This window comes from Plectropomus leopardus, chromosome 10 (genome assembly GCF_026936395.1).
Source record: "Plectropomus leopardus strain MGB_pleo_1.0 chromosome 10, ASM2693639v1, whole genome shotgun sequence".
NCBI lineage: Eukaryota > Metazoa > Chordata > Actinopteri > Perciformes > Serranidae > Plectropomus > Plectropomus leopardus.
Window position 1 is genome coordinate 33022271 of NC_142185.1, and position 14571 is coordinate 33036841.

The 14571-nt window shown below is 39.9% G+C and overlaps 1 protein-coding gene across 3 annotated transcripts in view; it reads left to right on the forward strand.

Moving 5' to 3' along the window:
• Positions 1 to 14571, forward strand: part of sema5ba (sema domain, seven thrombospondin repeats (type 1 and type 1-like), transmembrane domain (TM) and short cytoplasmic domain, (semaphorin) 5Ba) — a 231228-nt gene that overhangs the window by 45669 nt on the left and 170988 nt on the right. For all 3 annotated transcript variants that reach the window (XM_088083658.1, XM_088083656.1, XM_042495042.2), the window contains exon 3: positions 188 to 253. The gene's annotated coding sequence lies outside the window, so the exon portion shown is untranslated. The remainder of the gene's footprint in view (positions 1 to 187; positions 254 to 14571) is intronic.

Genomic DNA, 14571 nt, shown 5'->3' on the forward strand with positions numbered 1-14571 from the left:
CCTCATGAAGTCTCCGTTTAAATGCTGTTCCCGCTCCGCCTTCTCTGCTCCATTGAAAAGTTGGCGGTTTGTTTACGAGAGCGCCAGCACTTCTTTGTGGCTCTGTACTCTGCTTATGAGAAGAAGGCGAGCAGCTACTGAAAGACTCACCCCTCCCCCTCCTCTCGCTCTCTCTCTCCTCTTCCAGAATCAGTTTGAAAAGGACAGACGGCCCTCTCAGCCCCCCTCCCCACGCCCCAGTGATGCTTAGCTGGTGAGTACACTTTCATCTTTTTTTTTCAGTTCAAACTTTTCATGCCACTTTCATGCATTTCTTTGATTACTTTCTGCTTTTACCTGAATTTCTACTTTGTATTTGTTGTGGAATTCAGTTTTTTTTTTTTTTTGCTGGCAAACACCAAACTTTTCTGTGGTTTTGTGAATATCTCTGCAATGGGGGACTGCTTTTATTCTTTTTCTCTCGTTCTCACTTTCTCTAAATGTCTCCCCCCAAAATGTCTGTGGCCTCTGGAGTAAAAGTTTCTTAGTGAAAGCCTTTTTTTGTTGTGACTGAGTGATTTGAAAAGCAGCGGCGAGACTGTGGCAGTGGGGGTAGAGGAGGAGGAGGACGAGCAGGAGCGATGGGGGAACTGGGCTGTTAATGGAGGAATTTTACCCCACGCTCTCTCTCTTTCACTCTGTCTGTTTCTGGAAATGTGGATTACTCTGCCGCGGACAGCCTCGAGCCTAACTGACACTGCACAGTAAAATCATCGAGTACACAATCACCTTGTGATTTCACCTCCGCCAGAACAGTTTGATTATAACAACAGTAAGATAATTCTCTCTTAATTACATCCCTCAACGCCCGAGGCTCATTGTTTTTTGATAGTATCTTCTTTTAGAGTCGTTCCAGACATTTATTCGATGGCGCTCAGGGAGAAAGCGTGAGGGGGATGACATGCAACAAAGGTCCCCAACTGGAGGCGATTACATGTTCACCATTGTAAACTTCGAGGTCACCACATGGCCTCATCATTTTCTTTGTTTATTTCTTTTTTGTTCAATTTTACTCAAAATTACCTTGAACAAGACTACTTTCAGACAATTGTTTTGTTTGGATTTATTGTCCTCAAGCACCCAGAAATACATGTATTTCCTACTTAAAGGGGACTTGTGTTCAGCTGTGTGAACAAGGTCCTCTTATGACAAGGACAGCTCGAAAAGTGCTGCGAACACCGAGTATCTCCTCAATGATGCTTTTTTTTGGATTATTGCAACCCAATCACCTTAATAAATTATAAATGAATAAATAATAAATAAAATTTTGTGGCACAATCCCTGCTGGAAACGCAGCCATGTCTCAGTTAAATACAACCAAATTTCATGGCATTATCGTGACACTACCCAGCCACAGGTCGTTTACAACCACATCTGGTGACTAAAAAGATGCTGGTAACGCGTTATGTACCCTATCTATGGCTTGCAAGCATGTACAGTACCAACACCTGTAGCCGCTGCAGCGTATGTGGTGACATATACTCATGGATCCAAAAGTTGTTGCATTTTCTGCTCCAAGGGGACCTGTTTTTAGCTGCATCAACAAGGTCCTCTTGTGACAAGGACAGCTCCAAAAGTGCTTCCATTTACAGAAAATGAAGTTAAGCAGTCATTAGTGGCAAACCCTGATTATCCCCTCAAAGATATTGAGCTCGTGAGGGAGTGTTTGTGCCAAAAATGTCTGTAAAATTGATCGCTCTGAATTATTCTAAATAAAACACCAGGTGCAAAACTAAAAATACTGCGCCATAGATACATTTTAGGCGATGTTACCCAAACACAAAAATATGTTTTTTAGGTTATCAACAAGAATAATAAAGCTGAGTCTATTGAATTTTTTCTAAGCATGTGCACAGCGCAGATATTTTGTACACAGATAAAGATCAATGGGTGAACTAGATGAAAAGTGGTGTTTGGGGTAACCCCGCTCATTATTTGCAGACCCTCTTATAATTATGTTTTACCTGCTGAAAGAGAATATTTGGCATAAAACACATTAAACTCATGAAAGACAGAAAGCCTGCTTGGTTACTGTTTGAAAATTAAAGATGCTAAATTCGACCCAGTATCATGACACTTCTGCTGCAGGAAGGAGCCACCAGTGATGATTGCGAATGTGGAATTTTTGTGCGTTGTTTTATTGTGAAACATTTGAACGCTGCAGACGTCAGCAATCTATAGAATCAGTCTGGTATTCACACCAATCAAGCTCTGTTTGCATTGAGATGGCATAATTACGAGTTTATGTAGATTAATAGATCATGCACATTCTGTTATCTTCCTCCAGGAATAATTAGAGATTATGTGAATAAACACGATCATTAGAATACTGAGCAAACATATCGCCTGAAGCCCTGTTGTTATCTGTTGTTTTCAAAGACAGTGTTTTTTTTTTTACTTGTCTGTCGCAGTCTGATCAGTGAGAAGATAAGCATTAAGAGTAAAATATGTCACTTATGAATTGCAGAAGATTAATAATGCAAAAAAAGTTTGTACATATAGTTCCCAAACTCCACAAACAACACAATCACGTTATCAGTTATCTTTTGATTTATTGGTTGCAGAACATTGGTAATTAGATTTATAAGCGCCGCAACCCATTCTCATCCCAGCTGGTAAAATACAGCCGCTTTGTCCGTGGATCTACACGTGAACCTGAAGGCGTGTCAAATCACAATTGCCAAAGAGCAATTTTTAGGTACATTTCTAGGATTTAAGGATCTTTTTAGGACTTTAGGACGTTTCTAGGATTTTAGGTGGATTATACGATTTTAGTACATTTCTGGGATTTGAGGAGATTTCTAGGATTTTAGGACATTAGGGGTGTATAGTGTGAAGGGATCTTCTGTGTTTCAGTGTCTGACACTGACGTCCACTGACACGTCGTCAGTATTTAACAAGCTGGGAGTGAGAACCGTCTGGGTAACAACACCAGGACCAACTTGATCAAAAAAAAAAAAAAAAAAAATCAGTTTTTATCACCTGATCATGACCCTGAATAAACCTAGATTCTTTTATTAAAAATCAGATTGGACACCTAATTCATCAATGAAAAACTTTACGTGCAAAAACAAAAACCTTCTAGAGGAGCAGATACCAATTTATCACAAAAAACACAAACCGCCTCAGCTCCAGTCCTCTTCCTCGCTCTCTGTGTTTAATATCCCTGAAGGCCGGCGCTGGCATTTGCTTACGTTCTGTTGTTTTACTCGCCTTTGCTCAGCGCTCGCCTTCTTCTCACTGCTTGATTCAATTTGTGGCCTTAATGTCTCCGCCTAATATGTGTCATTGGAGCAGAGCAGAGTCGCTCCCTCTCTGGCTGCTCTGAGGAGGCTCCGCTGCGTTCGTCTTGGTTTTCCTCGGCTCCTCCGGGAGGAGATCAGGGGGCTCCAGTCGTGGTTGGCATGTTGTCTCCTGCAGCTCCACTGTTGTTTGCTGATATTTAGTTCAGGATGACAATAAGCCGGAAGAAAACAAGCTCCTCTCAGGCCAATAAGAGAGAGAAGGGGAGGACCGAGGGAGAGAGAGACCTAGAAAAAAACAGGGGGGGGCAGGGGACTCATCCCTGGATGGGGATTCTCTTTAAAGCTTTCTGTTTGTGGCCCCTAGGGCCGAATTAAGGGAGTGTCATTATCCCTGGCAAATTACCACGCTGCCTTTGTGGTCCAGCCATGGTGCATTAGGGCGCCTTAAAACGTGGCCGAGCCGTGCCCATTCAGCGCACAAAGAGAGGGGCCGCTGGCAGATCCTTGGCCCGCCTCACAGAGGAGCCATTCACACCACAGCGGGGGGATGGTGACGCCGGTGACGATGATGGAGAGGGTCCCCCGAGATGAGTTAAAATCGCTCGGGCCAATGACATCTTAAAACGCATGCCAGCCCATGATGTCATACTTGGCTTAGAGCGGAGTTTGATCAGCCGTGGAAATCCCAGATCTGATAAGGAGACCAGTGAACGTGGTTTCTGTGCCAGTTCTGCCAGACCTGCATGTATTCATCCATTACCCAGCATTACCCAAACCAGGACTGGATCCAGTCTTTCAACGGACTAATTGCTAATTAGCCGCGTAGCAACGAATTACCAACTCGCTACAAATTAGCTCCTTTTTCCTTCAACTTCAACAGGAATTTAAGTCGTCCCCGAGAGTAAACCGCAGCTGCTGTCAGACCTCTGTCTCGTTTTACGCCGTGAAAAGTCTCGTGTGATGATCATGTGTGAGTGTGAACAGTTTGTGTGTTTATCACCTGAGTCCCTCCTGCAGGAAGTGAGACGGAGCAAAGTGATAAGTCAATCAATGTTACAGTCGATTAACAGGTTAGATAACAAATCTGGTGGCTGATCAGTTGTTGAAGTCACGAGAAAACAAAAATTTCTGGTTGCACCCTCTAGAGCAGGGATACTCAACTTGTTTTATTGGGGGGCCACTTTTGACAAAAAGCCAGGGGCCAGTCACAGGAGCCACAAACATGTTTCTAGGATCGTGGGACATTCCTCAGATTTTAGGACGTTTTGGGTATTTTGGGACATTTCTCTGATTTCTAGGTTTTAAATCTTTTGTAGGATTTTTGTGGCATTTCTTTGATTCTGGAACATTTTTTTGATTTTATGATGTTTGTAGGATTTTAGGACATTTGTACGATTTTGGGAAAATTGTAGGATCGTAAGAAGTTTCTAGAACTTTAGGTAATGTCCAAGATTTATGGACGATTCTAGATTTTATGACATTTCTGGGATTCAAGGGCATTTTTAAGTTTTTAGGACATTTCTCGGTATGTGAAATTTCTAGGATTTTAGGACATTTTTTGGATTTATGGATGTTTCTTAGATTTTTTTTTACATTTCTCAGACTTTGGGACATTTCTAGGATTTTAGGACATTAGGAGCTTAGCTAGGACCTCTGTCAGGGGGTGTGGGTGGGGGATTCTCCATTGACCCTTTTTTTATAAACAGTCTATATTTTGATGCTGTTTTATGTGCTCTGGCACCTTATGTATTTTAAAAGTATAAAAAACAATTCCCATTGTGAATCTCTTTTCTTTTTATTGTGAATTTAAAATGGTTAGTGGACCACCTGGCATCCTAACAGAGGCCAGATTTGGCCCACAGGCCCTAAGTTGAGTATAACAATTTTACAATGTAAAGATTTGTTGCTTTTCTCTGATTTATAATGTAATATTTTAACATCTTTAGGTGCTAGATGTCAACTTTCTCCTAAGTTGATAGATTAAGTGATAAAGAATATAATTAACTGCACAACTATGATGTGTAACTATTGCATCTTGCCGGTTAAGGAGCTAAAATTATGGCGTTCAACCAGGTTTTGTGTTTCCATCAATGCTGTTCAGAGCTGGGTGTGAATTCCAATTATAACTTTTCCCACTGCATTAAAAAGCCAGTTGTTAGGGGTGTTAGCAGAGTTTTTTGTGCAGTGGGAAAGAGTTTTGAGTGTCCAATTTTGCTAAAACAGTGTGTGAGAAAGCACCAAACTCGATGCTCGTGTCTGAAAATGTTCTTAAAGGATCCTCCGCACTGATTATTCTCCGTTAGCTGGCTGCTTCCAGAAAGTGCAGAGCACACTGGCTTTAAAACTCCAAGTAATGAGCAGGTGCAAAAATCCAGAGAGAAAGAAAGAAGCGAGGATGCGCGGTTTGACCTGGTCGATGCTTTAATGTTGCGGGTCATTTGAGATGATTGGATGAACCCTGAAGTCTTTTATCTCTCCGCCACCCGAGAGGAGGAGTGTTCAAAAGTTTTAGGAGTTAAACTGAGAAGGAAGGTCAGACACTCAGAGTCTGCATGAAGGATTTCAGCCGTTGCAGAGTGCTTGCAACATATAAATGTCTCTCAGTTATGGATGGCCTCCGCTACAAGCTTCGGTGGAAGTTTAGTCTTCAAACATCAGCGGGTAGCTCAGACTCAATACAGAGCGATCAGAGTTGATCCTCTGGGCCTGAAAACGCTCGAATCGAGTTTCCGCAAAACGCCCATAAATTCAGGGTGCACTGTGAACTATAATGTCAAAGTCTTCAAAGAAAACTAAATAAGAGAGCTGCTGAAGGCACTGTAAAACTCCCGGTGTGTGAAATGTTTGTTCCTGGCACCTCGCCTTTATTTATCATCTAATCAACTGGAAGCTCTTCCTCTGCGATTGATGTCTCCCTCATTTTATTTTTCTTTCCATGATAGGTGGGAGATTTCATTACTTTCCAACATTGTTTCCCGGTTTTATGAACTCAATCGCTCTGCTGCAGTAGATAAAGGAAGGGAGGAGGCTTTTGTCCAGGGGCTGTGGAGGAAACCCTGAGCCTGTAAATCCTGCACTGATCTTTGGATCATTAAGCTGCGAGCCCTGGGTCCTTTGGTTCTTTATCACCAGGTCTGGATCCCGGTCCGTAATGGAGGCTAACTGGCTAATGATTAGCTGTCTTCTGCAGCTGCTTCTGCGATCGCTGCCGCTGCGAATCGTCGGCGGCTACGAAAACACGTAAATCCAACCTCAAATACTTTCACTTTTTATTTGTCCGACCTACTGTCTCGACATCTGAAACTGCTCTGCAGCTTTTGAGTTTGCTCAGTGTGAAATATTATTGATTATGATCGTGTAAAACTATGCTGATTTAACCCTTTGAAACCTGGATCGACATCAGTTGTCTTGTTCTGCATTCAGACGCCTTTCACAAGCTGTTTGAGCTTTAAAAACAGAGTTGGATTTCTTTTAAAAATGTGGAAGACAAAGGCAATAACCAACTTGGCAAGAAATGTCCCACAAATCACAAAACGATTAGTAAAAGATGACAAGAAAAAGAGGCATTCAAGGAGTTGGATAACACTGAAAATATTAATTTAGTGTGAGGAACGTACCTGATTGATGCTGTATTTATATACTTATTCTTTTTATTGTATTCATTTTATTTACTGCGATTAAAAAAAACAAAAAACACATTATGTATTTATTTATGCCCACCCTGCATGGCAATTATTTGTATAACTTCCTTTTTTTGTTTTATTATTATTATTATTAGTAGTAGCAGCAGCAGCAGCAGCAGCAGTAGTAGTAGTAGTAGTAGTAGTAGTAGTAGTAGTAGTAGTAGTGGAATTAGTATCATTATTATTTGTTTCGACACTGCCATATATTTTCTTTGGGGGAAAGTTCAGATGCTTGTACATTGTTCTGTATGTTTCAATGTATAACTGCATCAAAGTAATGAACATATGTTTTTAAATAAAAGATAAAAGAAGAAAATTACCTAGAAATTTGTTTTAGTTTAACCCTTTGCTCACGGCTCAAATGGTTAAACTATGAGTTCAATGTGATTTGTATCTTGTGGCCTTTCAAATTGCAAAGATATTCCTGTAACTGGTCCACAAAACGACGGTGAAGTGTTTTGTGTGCATGTGCTGATGAATCTGACAAACAGCATTAACTCCTCTCGTTGCTGCTGCTGAACAGATTGCCTCGTCTCAAAACAGTCTCTAGCTTTATGGAGCTGAGAGGAAGATGATTGGCTTCTGTGAGAAATAAACACTGAGAGGCAGTGTTGTGGATAATGATCGTCTTTTCTTCCCTGATTACTTTTGGTTATTCGGCAGCTACGCGGGCGTGTGAATGTGATGTGTCTCAGGCTTTGAAGCAAAGATACAAAGAAGCAAATGATCACAGTGTCTTCACTGACAAAGTTAGCTTTGAATTAACCAGTGTTAAAAAGATACCATATGTTCAGGGGACACAGAGAGCCTGTGTACACCTGCTTTTAATATGCAACTTGGATGACCTGATCATGAGTGGACGGAGCTAAATACAAATGTAAACAACCACCAAAGCCCCTTTTTCCACAACGCAAAAACACTAACATCTTTCTTTTTACTGTAATGGGAAGGGTAGCAATCGGGTCGAATGACTCTGCAGGAGTCACAGGTATTTATCGCCTCCAGTTTTGGTCAACATCGATGGAAACACAACACCTGGATAAATGTGCTAATTTTAGCCCCTTAACCGAAATGATGCGGCACCACTAAATACCTCTGTGACTGAAAAAGCAGACTGACCAAATGCTGTCCGTCTGAACTGTGGCACCAATATCACATCACAAGGCTATTACAGATTTGCGCAAAACTTAAGCGATATTTTCAAAATGTCGATAAAATACAATTGCGAGATGACTGCGTTGCCGCTGAGTGATGTTAATGCGACTTCACAGTCCAAGAAACATGCCGATGGATGTACAAAACTTTAGCAGGTTTATTTCTATTGCAGCCACCGCACTAGCCGTCATTATTTCCAACCAAAGGCGTGTTATAGAGCGACAACAGAAAGGCGAGCCCCTTATATGTGGGAGCGGCCATGTATGAGAGATTTCTGGGAGCTAATGGTCCACGATTTCACGGAGGAATTGTGGATTCAAAACTTCCAGATGATCTGCTGAACTTTCTCAGAGTTAAGTGATGCAGTAACAGCTCTTGTAGCTCCTGCTGCATCATGAGGGAGCCAGTTCCTGCTGACGAGCACGTAGCCATAGCATCATGTGACCTAGAAAAGCTAAAAGACGCTTTTCGACTGCAGTTTTGCAAAATATGTCTTTTTTGGAATCTCCTGAAATACCACCTCAAGCGAGCGTAAAAACTTTTTTGCGATAAATGGATATTTTTTTGAAATGGACGTGTCTCCACTAAGGGTATTTTATATTCTTAATCTGAATTTGTACAATTTAAAAGTTAATGGAAACCCGCCTACTTTTGAAACGTTATCATGATACGTATGAAACATGAAAATATAGTGCATACGTTGTTTACAGAAATGTACAATTCAGACATTTTCTTCTGGTTTCCCTGTAGCTGCTGAAGCCTCTGTGGTTACAAACTAAGTATAAATCCAGCTTTAATGTGTTAACAGCTGTAAAATCCAATTAGAAACCCTTGATTTATTTTGGGCTCAGCCTCACCTGAATCTGAACCACAAAGCAGAACTGAACTGTCCCCTCTGTCGGTGAGAAAACCTCTCTGACTCCGTGCAGCTGCTCCGTTGTGGGCTCCTGGCTGTAAACTTGCTGTTTGCTGCTTAATCATTCAGTAAGGATTAGTGGCACTGTGTGTTTTCTAATTATAGACCTGGACTGTGCACCCTCCTCCTCTGTGGGGTCAAATCTAGCCCACCAGGCCCTCAGCCAGCCGCTTACTCACAGCTACACTCAACTGCTACTTTCACACGTTTATTTCTGTGTCGTTAACTCGCCATCTTTTTTAGTATTGTCTTTATTTTTCCTTTTTATCACTCCCTGGTTTCTTTTCTGTCTTTTCCCCCCCATGTCTCTTGTTGAGCTCACAACAAAGACTTTTCATTTGGATAAAATAAAACTCAATGAGGTAGCTGTCAAAATAAATCACTTCCTGTATCAAGGAGGAAACAAGGAATCGCTGGAGAGAAAAGGACACCAAGTATTTTTTTTCCTACGCACAATCAATCAGTTCCCTTTCACGTCTTTTCACATCTTTTTTTTTATTCTCGCAGAACAAAAGGTTTGATTAACCCCTCTGGGAAAGCTCATTATCCATTTCCATTACAAAGGTGTTTGTAGGACACTTGCATTTGAAACGCCCGAGCGAAAAAACTTTGATCAAAGGAATATATTGACGCCTGTGAGCGCTGAAAGACAATAATAGAAAAATGATGGCTGCCAGTCTCAGCTTAAGCGTGCAGTTAAACAACGGGCCAGATGCGTATCCTGCATTGTTGATGTCAGCAGCGTGTTTTTGATCTGCTTTGTGTCCAGTTGACGAACCGGGACGCTGAATATGAGCTGACAGATTCAGAAGTCTGCGTGTGTTTTTTATTTGTCTCCACTGACGTCAAACATGTTTTATTCTGCCTTCTTTCACTTACATGGAGTGATATGCACCAGTTGGGCTTGAATTATTTATTTCTGAATTTATTTTTATTATCACACCCTGTTAGGGTCCTTTTGGGGGTTCCATTGTTAGGCCGAATCAATTTCACGTCTCCAAGGGACATGCAGGAAATGATTCAATAGATTTGTAATCAAAGCGCCTTATTAAGCAGGAGCCATGAACGGATCAGTGTGTATATTTTTCCATAAGTTGTTTGTAGTTGAGACAATCTAAATGGGCATCTGCACGGTGAAAACAGAGGCCAAAAACACTGAGATCAAACAATAAAACTAAGCACCGCAGATGAAATATAAACCAAGATTCTGAAGCTGAGTTGCATGTTTCTCACTTTTGAAAGTTTTACCAAAGGTTATTTTCTGTGACCTGAAGTGCAGTTTGCATGTGGACAAAAGTTTTCAGACAAACCTGTCTAAGTGTGAACAGGGCTTAAACACAGAGGGAAAGAGGGTGTTAACGAGGAACAGTGAATCATATTATGGCGGAGCAGGAAATCACAAAGGTGGTAAAATACAGCGTTCATTTGATGTCGGAAAGTCGGAATTTCCGAGTTGGGAAGTCGTTCCTCCACCTTCGCTGTGTTCACGTGTTTTAGGTCGTAAAGTGGAAACAACACGGATGCTACAAAGAAAATGAGTCATATTTTAATGATAAGAGTGTTAAACAAGAGGTTGATAGCTTTTTCCAGTTATTATTTTATTTTTATATATATTTTATATATATATTTAATCTAGGTCACTAGCATTAATACCATATTGTACCTAACGTGATCAAAAATGTATATTTATTACATGAATTAATAAAAAAGTTGCTTCTCATTGACTAAACATTGACTTTTGCCCACCATGGATTTATGACGTCATGTCGGGAACTCGTGTTATAAAATAGTGTTATCAGTGTCAGTATACTCGCCTGGCATGCTTTATAGTTCAAAGTTTACTGGTTTGCTACAGCAAATAGATGCAGATACTAAAATGTGCAGCTACTAAAACTTAATGATAGCTACGAGCAATAAAATAAAGAAATATGTAATGTTTTACCATCAATTGTTGACACTGTTTCAGTGCTTTCAGCCATTTCTGCTGCCCTGAAATACACACAAATGTCACAACCCGGCAGCTCCGGTATCATTGAAATTTCCCAATTTCCCACTCATAATTATGTCACTGGAGAGACGTTTATGTGCTTGTAACTCGTAAATACGATATTTCCAAGCAGCCATTGTTTCACACGGTCCAGTCCACATAACATCACCCACCATCAGGAGAGTTTATCGGTTTTGTGTGGCACATTACATTCTGGCAGCATGTCATTTTTCTGTTTTCTCTGGTCATGTAGCACCAAAATCAAAAGTATTTGTGTTTTTCTACTGCAGAGACGGTCTAGTTTTATGTGAGTACTCCCTTTGTTTAGTTGAAATACTTCTTTGGATTTCATTTCAGCATCTCACCTTTAAAAACATACATTCACTCGGACATATCAGAATGGGATTACATGTAATTGTTGTTCTTGCACAGGATGACCTCCTCTTTTCTGAAGAGTAAGGTTTCTTTACAGAATTAATTACTCTGAGGTTTGGGGCTGAGGAGATTTCTTTGTATTTTCAATCTCTGGGTTCCTTTGTGTCCCTCCACACTAACATTATGCAGCAGGATTAGTTTTACTCTCTGTGAATACTGAAATGTAGAAAAAGAGACACACACAAATACAAAAAACAGACTTAATTGAAAAGTGGGGCAATATTAAACTAAGCAGGCTGCATCAATTAGTTAATGGTTAGGCCGGTAATTAGATCTTTGGAAAACGTTCTCTTTGTACAGGTGACTGATAGTTGCAGCTGGAGAAACGCTCATGTTGTTCCCCAGAAAATATCTTGGATGCTTCGACTCTGGCACATTATAAAACCATCCACACGCGCCCTTTGATGAAGATATCCACGCCGCAGCTTCCAATTTACAGCTCAGCTTGATCAAACTGCTCATTTACAGAACTAATGAGAAAATGAACAAAAATTAAGGAATCATTTTGTTGTTGTATTTCATCAGGAGGAGGAGCTGCATTTCTCTCTTTCTGCTGCTGGTGATTATATCACAATTTCGACACGACGTGGCCCTTACAGGCGCTCGGCGACGGCTCCCTTTTGGAATGACAAACATAGCGTCGAAGGCGTGTTGTGTATCGGGGCGGTAAACAATGCCACCAGTGATCAGGCTTGTTTTCATTTCCATCACCAAATTTCCTGGCATAATGCCTGGGTCACGCATCAAGAAGACTGTAACGAGAAACTGTGTTGTGAGACCACATAGCAATTAAAAGCGGATACAAGATGTGTTTTTTTTCTAATTACATCACAATGGATTTAATTATAGCTGCATGTTTTGCAAAGCAACAGTGTCGCAAATAGCGTCAGGCTTGATCGTCTGTCTTTTGTTTATGACAGGATGCTCCCTCCTTCTCTGGACTGTAATCAGTGTTCGAGGAGACACTATGATATGGAACCAAACGCCGGCGCCATTTGGGAGATATAGAGGAGTTTATGAAACGGAACAAATGATCCGCTGCAGCCTTTATGTCCGTCTGTGTCGGACGTGTAACTGTCTCCAAAGAATAGACGAGATTTAATGTTTTAAATGATAACTTAATGATTGGTGACCGCTGATGAGCTTTTTTTTTCCTGTAAGGCTGTTTCAGAGTGCTCGTCCACAAAGTTTGGATGCTTCAAATGAAAATGTGCACAGAGAGAAGCTTTTTCTCCAAAGTTGAACCTCTGACAGTTCAAAAGCATCGCGCTCTGTGACAGCTGACGGGGCTCCTGCGATCGTTACTCCCCGACACTTCCTCTTCCTCCTTTGCTTTCAGTCTCTGTGAGAACAGCGGGGTCTGACAGCGCCGAGCACAACAGGGTGAAGTTTGTGAAATGGAAATGGCTTTGTGGTAGCTTCTAAACGTCTGACCACTTTATCTCTCACTGTGTGTGAGTTTGTGTGTGAGATATTGAGCCTCGGGCAGAAACACTGACTTAAAACTCTCTTAATTTTCTGTTAGGAGAAAATAATAAAAGAAGTTAACTCCAGATAAACCAAAAGCTCTGAACCATCCAGATCTGCTCTGACACAGGTGGGCCCAATGGTGAAACCCACTTGAGCATATTTATTTATTTATTTATTTATTTGCACAGTAAAAAAAAAAAAACAGCAAAGCATCAACATAATAGAAGGAGACTGTGCAGGTGAGATACAAAAAAGCCTTAGAGGCTTATAAGAGAATTTTACCTCAAAATAAATTACAAAATCAAATAAAGTGTCCTACAATGAAATAATGATAATAAAGAAAATAAGATCAAGCAGGCATAGGATCAATAAGAATGCTTACATTATATGGCAGAGAATATACATTTAAATGTATATAAATTTTATATAATTCAATTTATATAGTTTATTTTTAACAGGGACAATACAAATTAACATAGGACAACTTTCACCTGTCACAAACAGCTATTGTTTCCAACTCCTGCCTGTAGTTAGGCTTTTAGTAAAGAAAAAGAAAAGAAAAGATATCAAGGTTACACACAATAATGCACGTACAATGACAGTTATGGCAAAAAGAAGACAGAAAGGTAAATATTTACAAGATTACATGAAATTACAACATACAGACACAAAAGACACAAATATCAATATTACATAAAGTTACAACACTCAACTGAAAGACATAAAATAGTTGAAAAATGCTCAGATCTCTGATTTTGCTTCAGCCAACCTTTAACTCTTTTATTAATCTTGTTATCTTGTGTTTATTTTATTTCGGTTGGAAATCTTCCGTAGGTGTAGATTAGGGGCGTGCCATATCAATTATTTTTGCACACTGAAATTTTATACACTACATTGTATTGATAATTATTTGACTTTATTTTATTTTATTTATTTTTTTTAGAATTGAGTTGTTTTTTTTTAGTATTTATTATTTAGTATTTATTTTTGGAGTTGTTATTTTTTTCCGTGTGGATACTTACAGATGTGCTTGTATGTTATGTGTGGTTGTGTCTATCTATCTACATGTATGTATGTTGACATATACAGCTGTATATGTTTTGTTTTGTTGCAGTTGTGTGTTCCTGAAATTAATAATAAAACATATTCAGTATTTTTGTTTTTTGGCCATATTGTTTCAGCTGCACTTGTATATTTTCAGTTGGCTTGTGTGCAAAAATCTCAATTTGTAGTAACTAGTAACTAAAGTCATCAGATAACTGTAGTGGTTTAAAAAGTACAATATTTCCTTCTGAAGCGTAATGGGGTAAAAGTAGAAAGTGTTATGAGATTAATATACTCGAGTAAAGTAAAAGTACTCAAAATTGTTTAAAAATGATGTTTCTCAAAATTAAACGTAAGTTTTGTTGAGTTGGACATACAGTTTGTGGACTGTGAAAGAAGAGCATAAAAGGGAAACAGTGAATCTGAGAAATGAACATGTATCACCAGAATAAGAACAAATTGTGGAAACAAACAAAAATAGGAAAAAAAAGTGTTTGTATCACGCTTCCTGCAGGAGGCTCATTGTTTAGATGGAGCTACATGTGTCCAGATTGTGAGACGGACTGCATTTTTTCTGCGAATCCATCTCTGCTGGTG